At 32.6% G+C, this 15,020-nt stretch overlaps 1 protein-coding gene across 3 annotated transcripts in view; it reads left to right on the top strand.

Annotated features, from left to right (window-relative positions):
* The window catches only part of ARID2 (AT-rich interaction domain 2), a 169,833-nt gene that overhangs the window by 58,876 nt on the left and 95,937 nt on the right, over positions 1–15,020 (top strand). The window lies entirely within an intron of this gene.

Here is a 15,020-nt window from a genome sequence, read left to right as displayed (position 1 = left end):
AGCCTTCTGCCCTCCCCAAATCATTTCTTATTCCTTACCATTTTGTGAAATGCTGCTCTAGTGCATGTTGTGTACAAGTGTGCATGTGTCTGTCTATATAGTAATATATGCAGATGTACAATTTTACTAAAATAAAATTCATTAAAATTTTAAATTATTAAAATTATTAAAATTTATTAAATGTTTATTAAAGTTCTTCTAGAATGAAGCAAATAGTATATTTATAAAATTGTTTTATAGTTTAGCATTTTGGTAGTTTACAAATTTTTTAGACTTTTAATATTAAAAGAGTTTATATTTTGCTTGATAACTCAATTTTCTTGAGAACCTTTGTGAATTTTTATTTGAACATGAAAATGTTGATATTTTTGTATGCTGTATTTGTATATTTTATTGCTGGTCACTTTGTTTTTTAAAGTTTTTTTTTGATATGGACCATTTTTAAACTCTTTATTGAATTTGTTATATTATTGCTTCTGGTTTATGTTTTGGTCTTTTGGCCACAAGGTATGTGGGATCTTAGCTCGCCCACGAGGGATCGAACCCACACCCCGTGCATTGGAAGGTGAAGTCTTAACCACTGGACTTCCAGAAAAGTCCCTATTGATGGTCACTTTTACTAGCCACATTGCTGGGTGATTTTAAGGAAGAAAAAAGAATTATACCTATAACTGGGTTGTATTGATAAAAGAGCATTGTCATTATGTTTCTATAGCTCTGTAATTTTATCATTTTGTATCTTGATTTTAAAAGCATATAGATAAGGATATCAATAGTATATGCTGAAAAACTCAAAATACTGAGAGAATATGAACTATCATAATAATATGTAATCACTAGATTATATAAATGTTTAATTAAATTAGAACTGGCTCATCATTACCTGATCAGTCTCAAAGAAAGTATAAACAAGGAAATTCAGTACTTTTGTTTCTAATTATATACTTTATTCTTAGGAAATGGATTACACGGTCTGACAGTATTGTTTATAGAAGTATTTATGGATTTCTATATAGCATTTATATTCAATGGAGATTAAAAATACTAGAATTTCTCAGTACATTTATTATTTGTTTGTGGGTAGGTTAAATTTAGATCCCCCAGGGTTGGGTGCATTGTCTAATTTGCGGAGAAACTAAAACGTTATGAGGATAGTTTGGAATGGATCCAAAGGGGATCAAAGTTCGGACAAGAGATCACATGAGGAAAAGCTAGAGAAATGGAGGTTTTTAAATCTAGAAAATAAACTTACACTTGATTTGTGTACTTGGCAAACATTTATTGAATACCTACTGTGTGTTCAGAATGTTACTGTTCTCTCCTGTTGTTACCACAGAGTGTTAATAGGATATAAACTTTGGTAGAAATAATGTTAGACTGGGGAAAGTACTGACTGGAAGAATTCAGTTTAGCTGAGTTAACATTATCCCCTACTGTGTGCCAGCTACATACTGTTTTGGAGCAATGAATAAGACAGACATTGCAAAAGAGATGGAATCAAGATAATTGCCTCGGCCTTTTTCCTGTCTTATGGTTCCATAACTTTTTTGATTATTGCATTTACATTTTTTAAATGATATTGTCACTTCCTTTCAGTTAAAAAAAGGGTTGGAATTTTGATTTGGATTAAATTTGGGATTTAATCCCCAAATTCTTCTCTTTTTTCCCAGAATTTTCATATAGATGAATATAAGAAAAAACTATTTAATCCATCTCTAATATCCAGAATAATATGACTGGCAAGATTGGTGGAAATTTATAAATAAAATAATTATTAAACCTAAAAAAATAGTTTCTGGTTTTCACATTACGTTTTTAGTTTTGAATGATATACTCTGGATGTTGAGTTTTCCATTTGATGTTATCTTCTTAGAACACAGTGAAAATTTAATCCCATTACCTCTGTTTCCATGGTTTCTTGTGAGTACTTAAATATCTTTCTTATCTTGCACCTTTGAAGAAATTGTCATATTTTTCTTCTGGCTGCCTTTAATAATTATTTTTGTCTTTGTTTTTCAGTGCTCTTACATGTGATAAGCAAATACATATAGATTTTTGAAAAAATACTGTTTGTGTTTGATAATTCCAATATCTGGAGCTCCTTTGAGTGTTTTTACTTTTACCCTTTTGTTTTTGTTGCTGCTTGCATCTCTTTCCTCCTGAGTTTTCTGGTTGTAACTTGATTTGTATACTGGATTGTACTTGAAAACCATTTATAGACATAATTCGAGACCTGAAATTATATTGTCTTTCTCTAGAGTTTATTTTGGATAGTTTGCTTGTGACAGGAATTGAGGAGCATTAGCAATCTACGATCGCTTTAATCCAATTTTCTGAGCCCACTAAATGACTCCAGCTTAGTCTGTAGTCTCTGCAAGTACTACAAATCTCTTGTTTATCTAACTACTAGGGTGAAATTTTTAGTGTCACAACTAAAAACAGTTATATTTGTTTATTTCTCCCTAGACTCTCCAGGCTGTCAAACATACTTCTCAGTCTCAACGGTCTTTCCCATAATTCTTGCAGGACAAACCCAAAGGCTAAGTTTGACTTCCTGGATTTCTGTCTTCTCTCTTGGTCCAATAAATCTTCACTACTTTGTCATTCTCTGATTTCTTTGAGAAACTTAAAAAAAGAATATTAATATTTTCCAGTTTTTCTGGTTATTGGTAGGAGCATAGGTCTAAATGACCTCCTCTGCAATTTCTGGAAGTAAAAATGCCCAGTTCAGATCTCGTGTTTCTTAAAAACAAAAAAACCTTCACATATTTTTTTTGACATGTCAATTAAACATTTTTTGATTAAATAATAATCTATAATTTCCAATTTACTATATTTTTTCATTGTCTTGAAAGAAGTCTCGTGTAGAAAATAATAATAGTAAAAAGTTGCATATGTGCATTTTAGTTGTTTCTCTTATAAAACCCTATTCTAATTTGAGAAATTATGAATTGATTTGCTAATAATACCGTATGTCAATGTGTACCCGATTTTTTAGGAGAGTACAGTCTTTTCTAATGATGTAACAGTTCCTCAATACATTTTTTCGTAGTTTATAACTTCTTGTAAAGAAACATTTGGATAAAAATTTTTTTTTACTACTTTGAATCAAAGTAATCTGTAGTTCATACTGTTTTTTATATATTCAAATTTAGTCTATTTTTAAAGGTTAATGTACATGTTCATTTGAATAAGATAAACAGATTTAGAATAGCATGTAGTAAATATATTTGCCCTTCAAACTCAAGAATTATACATATAAAAATCTAATCATCATTGTGAAATCAGAGACACAGTTACTCTTTGCCACTGTAGGTAGCAGTCAACTTAACAAATGAATTTTATTTGGTAATTTTACTTAAAATCAGTTGTTTAGAAATGAGTGTGAAGTTTCTGATAGAAATGTCATAATAATCCCTAGGCTGGCCTCCGATGCTTACTTATTATCTCTTTGTGGTAAAATTTAAGCTTCACGTAATATTCTTCCTAAGGGAAAAAGTATTTTAAGTTTCTTCTACAGTTTCGAGCACACACATCTCTTCCTCCCTTCATTCTTTATGGTGTGTTTTGTTTGGGGTTTTTTTTTCAGTGTCCTGTTTGCTTTGTTTTGTTTGTTAGATGGATTGGGCAAGAGGTGCTTCTGGAACGCAGCATCTAGTTAAACTCTATATAAAAGGATGTATGGTCATTTTCTAGATAGTATGATTTGGTTATGCTAAGAGTTTTATTTCCTTTGGAGGCAGGGCCTCTGGACTCTGAGTTTCCATTACTGTTATTTCGAAAGGATATTCGTGAGTCAGATATTCATTGGAAATTTCCCAATTTGTTGGAAATTCTTAATTTTTACTTTTAGTTGAATTAGATCAGTGTTTTTCAGTTGGACGTGCTGTTGGCTTTGGGATGGCACAAATCTTTGTGCACTGTAGCATGTTTAGCATCCCTGGCTCCTGCCTCCTAATTACTCGTTGTGTGCCCTTAGTCACTGTGACAAACAAAAATGGGCCCATGCTTTTCTAGACTATCCTGTCATGGTACTGCCCTTAATTAAGAATTCCTGAATTAGATCAGCAACTTTCTTACAATATCTTTTTACCACTTAATAAAACTTTAATTCTTAGATGTAGAAAAGTTAAGAATATACATGTTTATTGCTTTTCAGCACTGTTTGCCTATTCACCTTTGATTCTAACTTGTTCTCATTCATAATATAATGTTATGTCAAAAATCAACTTAAAATGTTTTATGCTTAAGGCAGTAGTTTTCAGATTGCTCTGTAGAGCTGCTAAGTGTTCTGCAAGGGTACCCCAGGCCACAGGGAGTTGGTATTCGGATGGGAGGAGTTGGCAGCATTCTCTGGTAGGTGCAGTTTCCTTTTACCTGTTTACAAACTCTGCTTTCAGGCAAGAAAGAAGAGTTCTGTTGTCCTAAGTTATATCATCTTTCCTCTGTATTAACAGGAATAATGATTTAAAAAAAGAAACATGGCTTAGTGACAAAAGTATCCAAAGGTTTCCTGACATAATTTCTAGATCACTAGGTAGTATAAAAAGTATTAATTTTAAGTATTTTTAGACAAACAGATTCCAACAATTTGATTGCCTGCTTCAGCTTCTCAGGTTAAGTTCTTTATGAGAGGAATTTCTTTTTCAGAGGACCAAGCAGTTCAGAGGAAAATTAAATCACCTAACAGGCCATTTGAACTAAAACAATAATTTGAAGAGAATTCTTGATTTCTTTTATACTTAGATAATTCTTCCTAAACCTATTTGTTCATGTTGGTCTCTATTGTAAACTAAATAATTTTAGTAATATACTAAGGTTTAATTGTAATAACCACAGTGTCTTTTGGAATGCTGAAGTCATTTAGACGAAGTTTTACATTTTAATGTGTTGATTCTTTGGAGGTCATACTTTTGTTGCACATTCTGAATAAGTGCCACAAAAATTTACCCCCTCCCCCAAATATGTAGGTATTTACTAAATTCAAAATACTTACTCTCGGAGATTTCAACATTATGACTTAGGGAATTCTGGTTATCCTCCTTATTTAGTTCATGCTAGGTGCTTAGATTCTGGAAGAATCTAATGTGATTAAGTTGGGATTTTTTGGTTTCTTTTTCCTTTAAGTATATGTAATAAAAGGCATACCATTTAGGCAGTGGTATAATTACTGTCGATTAATTATAGATCAGAAAGGGGGAAAAACAACTAAAGATATACAGATTTTGTAAGAGTAGATAGACCAATAAAATCATCTCAAAGGTGAATTTTTTTCCAGGAAGAATAATGCCTAGAGATATTTAGCTGACCATATAGCCTATGATTAATCCAGTGCTTCTCATCTATCTATCTATATAGAGATAGATAGATATATATGAGGATACTTTTATTCAGATTCATTAGTACCACTGTGCTTTTAGTTTTTGGTTATTAATTTTTAAAATTGTTGGGAAATGTGAAGAAAATATCTTACATAAATGATGTGAAATAGAACCCTTTGATCTATCTCTATTATGCATTTTCTAATAAAGTTTTAAACTATATACTTACAGAGGCACAGGTAAGTGTGTAGTTTGCAGAAATAAGACTAATGAGAATTCAGGCAGATAGGTCAATGCAGGAATGGGTCACAGACAGCCGGGACATTTGCAGCACCAGGGAGAGCTCCAAGTGTGCTCTTTATTCTGATGGTGTTATCCTAATAGTAGAGGGCATTTGTCCAGTGTACTTTAATTGGTTAAACAAGTGCAGCTCCCCTGAGGGTAATAGATTTTTCTTCCTCATTTGGCCAGAGCCTTCTGTTTCACTGTCTGAGGTCAGAAAATAAAGTGCAGCTATTCAGTAATGAAACTAATTTATATATGTGATAGAATTGATTCTGAAAAGAAATTCCATGATATTCTGCCTGCTTAGCAATTATTTTTGTTTTGAATAATTTAGCATGATAATATTTATCTCCTCTCAGCTTTCCAGAGTACTCTTTCCAGAGTACTCACGAGTGCCTTTTTTCCCCCCATTATAGCCTGAAACTTACTTTCTTGTAATTTCCCACCCTGTCCTTTTTTCTTGGAATTTTTATATTCTACTAGGTTTAAAACCTGGAAGAGTTGTTAAATTATTTAAGAAATGTAAGTAAATGTTATCGTTTGTAATCATTCAGAAATTATTCTAGACATTTATGAAGGGTGTATTTTAGTATAGAGATATGTTACATCTTGTGCACCCTCTATGTGCCAGTATCAAAGTTCCATCTAGAAGCTTCACTGTATAAAGTGTAATTTCTACCCACTGTACAACCACCTCAAGCCTACTCTTCCATGTAGTTACTCCTTTCCAGCTAACCACAACACTCCACAGCTGTCTCTAGATGACCCATTTCATTTGTAATAAATTCTCTTATCTCCTCAACCTTAGAGCACTCTGCCCTGCCTTCTTTCTTCAGTCTTCTTTTTTTCCTTCGTACTCCCTGAACCCCTCTCTCCTTTTTCAAACTTCCCAATTCATTTCCTCCCTCCCTCTCTGACCTTCTCCCTTCTCGTTCATCTTTACTTTGCTCTCCTCTTCCTTCTTCCTTTTCTTCTTTGCTTCATATCCTTCCTATCCCTCTTCTGTCCACTTCCTGTCTCCCTCAATCTTCTTCCTTTTATTTAAACTAAAATCTCTCTTTCACCAGATGACACTGTTACTACCTCAGTACCATCTCAAGAAATGACCACATTTTCTTTTTCTCTAAGGGCTGCTTTAAAGATTTATCACTTTGCTTAAATTCCCCACTTTCCAGTCCTGCCTTCTGTACTCTTTAGATATCCTTCTAATACACTAAGAAAATAGAAACTGGCATGTATGATTTCTTTTTAAACTACTTCTCCTACCACTTCAAAATTATCTATATCTTAACTCATCTTCTCAGTCCAGACTCAGAAGGAATAACTCTCTACCTGTACTCTATTTTTTCCTTGATAAAATAAAAACAAATTTACTATAGAAAATTTAGTAACTATAAATAAGTTTAAAAATTTTAAATCACATAATTCTAACACTAATTACTGTCAACATGTTTTGTATATGCTTTAAGACTTTTCCTTGCATGAATTTACTTATGAAATGTGTATTTTAAATAAATAGAACCATAGTTTATTGCATTTTCTAATTTTTTATATAATATCTCAAATATTCTTACATGCTGATAAGTATTCTTTTATAACACCATTTTTATGGGCTGTATAGAATTCTCATGCATAAAACTTAGTGTACCAGTTTCCTTTGAATGGTTATGTTGTTTTTCATCCTTATAAATGATGATGGACAGCAGGTTTTTGTTGTTGTGTTTTTAATCTTTGAATACATCTTTGAATAAAAATGTTTATTTCCTTGGGGTAGTTTGCTAGAGGGAAAGATTTTTGAGATAAATGATATTCATATTTTTAATGCTCTTAATGCATATTATCAAATACCCCTCCAGAATGGTGTACCGGTGTATATTTCTACTCTATGTATAAGTTTCTGCTTACCTAAATCTTTGGCAAAACTGCGTGTTATAATTTTTTAAACGCATCTCACATTTAAAATTTGTATTTTTCTTATAAAATATTTGTTTTTTATAAAACATTATTCATTAAAAAGCATTGTAATATTGGTCCTTTTCATAATGACTTGAAATAATTTATATTCTAAATGTGTGTAAGTGTGGGTGTGTGTATGTGTATGTGAAATCTTTTTCCAGGTTGTTGTTTATTATTTAGCATTGTGTTACTTTTTGCCTTATAGAAAGTTTCAGAATTTTCATGAGGTACATATAATACTCTTCCTTTGTGCATGCTTCCTCTCATGTTGAGAAGGGCCTTCCCTACTCTAATATTATAAATACATTAATTTGTGTTTTCTTCTGGTTAATTTTTTTATTTTAAAATTTACATTTAAATCACTGATTTATCTGGAAATTGATTTGGTCTGTATAGTATGAGGTAAAATTTTATTTTTTATTTTCCAATAATGAATCTTTTACCCCTGTATTAATTATTGAATATGCTATTTGTTTCCCACACTTATACAAAATGCTACCTTTTTATATTAGAAAATGACTTTCTCTGTTTTATCACATTAGTTTATCTCTTTATTCTGTTTTAAATATTGTACCTTTTAATAGATTTGGTATTTATAATTAGCCTTTTTTATTTAAAAAGTAATCAAGAACACAGTTTATAAAAAGAAAAGTAAATTCAAATAACATGAGGGGTGAGAATGTCCCCATTATGAAGGTAACCACTATTATAGTTTTTTTAAAATTTCATTCCCCAAATACTTTGTTCATATGCAAGCATATAGCTGATCTCCTTTTTAATGCATAGGTAGAAATGTACCATATATACCATTGTTCTGCAGTTTTAAAATTACATATCAGCATATATAGAGCTAACTCATTTTTCTTACCGTTATGTAGTAATTCAGTTTAAGAATCTAAAACAATAGTTTCCTGTTGTTTCAACATATAGGTTTTTTCCAGTCTTTAGTTGTCATAAACTACTATGTTAAACTTAACTTATCCTATTCTTTGCCAACATGCAATATAGGATAAATTTCTAGAACTGGAATTCTTGACAAGCATTTAATGCAGGCCTCATTTTTGGCTGCTTAATAACTATATACAACCCTTCTTCTCACACATACACTTGAAGCAAACAACAAAAACCTAAACAATTGGAATGATTCCTCTTATACCTTTAAATGTATTTATTATCCATTCTCCAAGGAGAGACAACCCAATGTTTCACAAGTTATTTTATCTAGCTCTAAGTCCGGAATCTCTTGGTGATATCCTCTAGACATCTGTGTTTCACAAACTCTAATTATATTCCTAAAAATGGAAAACTGGGAACATACTCCCCAATATTTAACTTAATGTAGTGAGATAGAAATACCTAAAAGAAAATTTTTGGTATGATGATAAAAGTGAACTAAATTATATTTTAAATTTTATTTATTAACCATATAAAAAATTTTTGTGATCTTCTTAAAAAATAAGTTTATTAATTTCATTCTTTATTTGTCTCCCCCATGAGAATGTTAGACGGGGATATTTATCTGCTTTGTTTATTCAGTATTCCAAGTGTCTGGCACATAGTAAATGCTTAATAAGTATTTGTTGAATGAATGACTGAATCCTATTTTAATCAGAGCCGTAAGCTTCAACTTTTAAAAAATGTCAGTAGGATTGTCATACATTGATTCAAAAGTCTGTTTCTGTATTCAGTTTATTTTGATACTTGCTTTTCCATAATGGAAGAATGGTACATGGATGAAAATGGAACAGATGCATCTTTGTGTACACATAATAAGCTATGTTCCTTCTTTTCTTAATTCCTTTTGTTAATTATGCAGTGTTTTTCTGTTGAAATTTAACATTTTTTCCATCTTGCCTGAGATCAGTTTTTCTTGCAAATTTTGGGATACTTTCACATTTTTACATTTTGTATAATAGGATTCGAATCAATTTCTGGGCAAGTAAGGATAACGATAGGTAAGGTAAATCTAAGTCTCTTCATATATCCTCCAAAATCAAAATCAGTAAAGATCAACAAGAAAGGACAAATAAAACTGTATAAAATCCATGCCCTCAACATAACTAGAAGCAGAATGCTATGAACTTTTCTGTAAGTAGAAAAGTAAACATCAAATCCCAGCAGAGAGATTTCTCTCTCCTGAAGCAAGCATTTGTGGAGAACAAGGGCAATTCTGAAAAGCTGTGGGGGAAACTGGGATTGCTCTAAAATCACCATTAGAAAGAGAACCCACACCTTAAGTACGAGAGAGTCCTGGTAGATCAGAGCACTGATTATAGGTGCTAGGCTTAAAAGTGTGTGTGATTTGAGGGTGGTAGCCTTTGAAGGGTATTTTTTTCTGGGGGAGAAGAAAGTTAAAGAGAAGGAAAAGCACCCTTTGGAGATTGGATAGTGAAGGAAAAACAAGCAAAAGGGAGAAATTTAAGATTCTGCAAGATGAAATGGAAACCACTCCCCCCCAAACTGGAGGATACACAACCACCCTCTTCACATCACCACCACAAAAAAAAAAAAAAAAAAATCCATTAAAGAAATCATACTTTGCTATGCTAACAAGAGAGGGGGCTCTTGAAATAGGAATCATATGAACCACCCCAAAGCCAAAGTCACAATAGATGAAAGCCTCCTAAATTTATGGAAAGCTACCATAAGAAGAAAACATAATGTGAGACTCAAAATATCTCAGCAAATGAAGCCCTTCCCTCAAAAGACAACAACCACATGACAGTAGGAAACGGTTGATACAGCTCTCTAAACTGAATGAAATAACCTCAGACAAGCATTTGGAGATAGGAAAAACCAACTAAAATCATAAATTTAAAAACAAACAAACAAAATATCCCTCAAAACCCCACAAAATCGCAAGCAAAGAAGCCTAGAAAGAAATGAGAAGAGTTGATTGAACCCAAGAAAAATATGGAAGAATAAGATAAAAACCATCTTAGAAATGAATTCAAAATTCCAAGATGCCTAAGAGGGAATGGATTCAACTGAAATTTAATCAAAGGCATTGAAGAAAAGCAGAAAAATAATCAAGAAAATGAAAATGAATTAAAGAAGTAAAACAGGTAAAAGAGAAAGTGGTTGAAATGGAAGTGAGACAAAAAAAGATTCAGCATATATGTATAATTGAATGAGGAAAACTAAATGAGAACAGAGACAATATTTAAAACTATAATTTAAAAAAATTTTCCAAAAATAAAAGAAGACCTGCATCTACATATTGAAAGGACTGTAGGCTACCTGGAGAAATTGATGTTAAACAGTCAATTTTGAGTCATAACCTTGTAAAACTGTTAGACTTTAAAGATAAAAAATTCTCAGAGCCTTCAGGAGGAAAGAAAAGATCCAAAAGCCTACAGGGCAGAGAATTAAACTGACACAACTTCTTCATAGAAACATACAAAGCAGGGCTTCCCTGGTTGGCACAGTGGTTAAGAATCCGCCTGCCAGTGCAGGGGACATGGGTTTGAGCCCTGGTCTGGGAAGATCCCACATGCCAAGGGATCCTGTGCGCCACAACTACTGAGCCTGTGCTCTAGAGCCTGCGAGCCACGCTACTGAGCCTGCATGCCACAACTACTGAAGCCTGTGTGCCTAGAGCCCATGCTCCGCAACAAGAGAAGCCACTGCAATGAGAAGCCTGTGCACCACAATGAAGAGTAGCCCCCGCTCACCGCAACTAGAGAAGGCCCACGCGCAGCAGCAAAGACCCAATGCAGCCAAAAATAAATAAATTGAATAAATAAATAAAAAAAAGATACATGCACCCCAATGTTCATAGCAGCACTATTAAAGAAAAAAGAAACATACAAAGCAAAGTAATAATGGAGCAGCATTTTCAAGAAACTACAGGAAAAAGAAGTGTGAACCAGGAATTTTATATTAAGCTGTTCTTCAAGTATTAAGAATACAAAAACATTTTAAATATGCAAAACTCAGAGAATACTATACACCTGAATTCTTGAGGAATCTACTAGAGCATGAGCTTTATCCAACTAAGAGTTGGCTAGAAAACATTTGCATAAGGATCCATGGTGAGTATTAATTATATTTAGTTGTAGATATAAGACTAAAACATAGGTGGCAATACAAGTGAAAGAAAAATATGTGAATCTTATATGTTCTTACAAAGCAGAAATAATGCAACTATAAAGGGAGAAGTAAAGAGGAAGGTAGAAAAAACTTGTCAATTGTTGCAAAAGCAGTAGTTGGGAATAAGAAGATACCATTCATTAAAAATTGACCTGCTAGATGATAAAATAATAACAAAATGGGATTAAGGCATTGCAGATGTGTAAGTGCAAAGGTAACCAATAGAACACAAATACAGACCTTCCTACATGTAAAAAGCAATTGAAAAACAAAAGAACAAAGAAAATGCATCACATAAATTACCTATAGTTACTACCTTAGCTGTAACTCACAAATTTCATAACAAATTTTGAACGATAAAACCAACAAGAATGTGGAAGAACAAATCTAAAAGAGAATACAAACAAAAACAAATAAACCTGTGTTTCAAATGATTTATCATTGATGTAAAGACAAAAGGAACTATAAAAACTATATTGAATTCTAGAAGGTTTGTTTATTGTATGGTTGATCATATGTGTAATTTTATTGAGAAAAACAACCAGCTTTCTCACTGTCAGAGAAGAGAGTTAAAAATATGAAGAGGGAAAGCTGGCATTGAATTGGCAGTAGAGATATTAGTATGATCTCATCTTTTTATATAGAGATAGAAGTAGATTTATATGCACGTGCATGCACATGTTGGTATTTCTGATGTATATTGAAAGGTCTTAGAAGCAAAGATACTTCTATAGGCAATGAGCATATCTAGGGTCCAGATACTGGCTTCTAAACATCATTCCTCATTAAAAAGAAGCAGTTTTCCTTGGAGAAAAGGATGATTCTAGGGCAGGAGCAGGGAAAATACAAGGTGAGCCTGCTGTATCTTATAATTTAACAGTACCACCAATGGGACAAATCGACATGATGTACCTCCTAATATATGCACTAGTATACGCATTTACTTCTGTGGTATTTCTGCCAAAAGGACATTTTCGGTATCTAATTTAATTATAAAGCAACATAAGACAAATTTAAGTTGAAGGACTTTCTACAAAATAACTGGCTTCAACTGTTAAAAATGTCAAGCTTATGAAAAACAAGGAGAAATAACTTAATTTTAAATCAGGAAAAACTGTGTGTGTGTGTGTGTGTGTGTGTGTGTGTGTGTGTGTGTGTGTGTGTGTGTATAGCGAGAGAGAGAGGGAGGGGTTGAATGAGAAAAATAAGAATATGATAAAGCAAATGAGCAACATATAAACAATTGATGTATTTGAATTGAGGACATGTGAGTTCTTTGTTCTTTTATCAATATAAAAGTTTTTAAAGGGTCTGAAGCCCATAGAATTTGGGGGAGATTTTTAAATAGTTTGGAAAGTTCTTTTTCCTACTTCAATGTAGATATGAGAATTTTAATGTAAGACACATGCAAAATATTTTCAGCAAAAAAAAAAATCACATGATGGAAGGAAAATTCTTTTTAAAAAACACCCCCCCACCTTTTTTAGAGCTCTCTCCATAGCATGAGTTTCTTTTTAAAAGTAATTACTTTCTTTTCATTGTTAAAATTTCACCTTTATTTTAAAGGGTAGATTAAATGTCTTCCTGTTTCTTTTTGTTTTCTAAATTATCTGTTAGGTAAGGTATTGCTCATCACCTGATGCTGTCACAGGAAAAGTCAGCAAATTTGAGACTTTTGAAAAGTAAAGTGTGTAACTCTTCTCAAGATTGGTAGCATTTTTAAGTACTCTTCACTAAGATATCCATTCAGCCTCTGTGGTACAAAATATTTTTCTGTCACTTCATATCTCATTATGAAGTACATTTGAAGATTTTGCCTTATTTCAAAGATGTTTTTTATATAATTGACCACACTGAAATCATCTTGCACCAGTTTTGTCACTTCTGACTTCAGCTTCTTTGCTGCATTACCCTGCCTGTTACATGAGCAGTAAATGATTTTTACATGTCTGATCTTACCCTTATAACCTTCCCTCTCTTTCCCTTCTATCCTCTTTCTCTTTCATCTTCCATCATCCCCTCCCCGCAGCTTCTTTTCCTTCCCAGTTAAAGTATCTGCTTCTTCATTGTGGCCTTAAGTAGAATTAACATGTTTCTCTGAAAAATTTCTTTCTGTAAAACACATTTGCTTATGAGAGTGTATCTTTGCTACTACTTTCCTTTAAAGACTCGCCAAAAAGTATTGATAGTTTTTTGTGAATTTCATTTTTTAAAGAGAACTGAGTAAATACAATAAGCTCAGATATATTAGAAACATCTGTAGTTGAATTCAACTCTATATAAAACCTCCCACACAGTATAATTTGCTCTAATCCTTGTTTCTTCAACTTCTTAGTAGTGATTTCTTGTCATTTTCTAACAGTGTTTCGTTGCCATATTTTTCATGTATTAATTCAGCTATTTTTATCATAAGAAAAAAAAGAAATGTTTTCCCAGTGATATGGAAGTTGGCCTTGGAAAGACTCTTGTAAATATTTATCACTACATGTACTTGAAATAATATTTATTTTTAAGTTTTAATAAGTTTTGATTAAGTTTCAGTGACTTGAAAAATATTGTTGAGAAAAACGTAGAGATTTGTCTTCAAATTCTGGATTCTTAGAACATCTTACAAATTGTCACCAACATAAAAAGTATAACATTGGCCTAGGGCAAGGTCAGGGCATATAAATTCACAGTTCAGATAGGTGGGTTTTGATAATTTAGAAATCTTTTGGCCCTCTTTCATATCTGTTGCTTTGCCATTGTTTTTACTTCACAGTATTGTTGATAATGAGCTCACGTGAGAAGCGTTAGCTCTGCCATTTTCTTGTTTGTTTGCTTGCACTAGTCACACTGTGGTTCCTTTGAAGGGATCTTTTAATCTTCTTATTTTTGTGAGAGATGGTTTAGTTAAAATTAGATAATATCTCTTACATAAGTTTTAAATTAAATGTCCACTTAACCTAGACATGCACAGACATAGTACATGGAATCTAATGAATGATGAGGTTTCCACTGGTCAGAAGTTAATGAATGAATGAGAATTCCGCTGTTAGCCCCTCCATGTTGTCTCACATGGGATGAGTAACATATGGACTGCCAGATAAATGGAGTGAAGGAGGGAGGAGGCAGTGTCAACCCATACATTAAGTGTTCCTTCCTATTGGAGTGTCTTGTGTGTGTGCCCCACTTTGAAGGGTACTCTTCTACAGAAACAAGAACTCTGGATCAAGTTAAGGTGCAATGTTCTGAGAAAGCCTATAACTGGTAAAGGAGTAGGCTGGGAATTATTTGATGTGTATGGCATAACAAAGGGGCCATACGAGAGATCAAAAGGAGAAACATTCTAGAATTCTTCATTAACTAAATTTATTTTCAATGAAG

Source organism: Stenella coeruleoalba, assembly GCF_951394435.1.
Source record: "Stenella coeruleoalba genome assembly, chromosome: 11".
Classification (NCBI taxonomy): domain Eukaryota; kingdom Metazoa; phylum Chordata; class Mammalia; order Artiodactyla; family Delphinidae; genus Stenella; species Stenella coeruleoalba.
The sequence above is the reverse complement of the archived record's forward strand: the minus strand, read 5'-3'. Positions and strand labels throughout refer to the sequence as shown.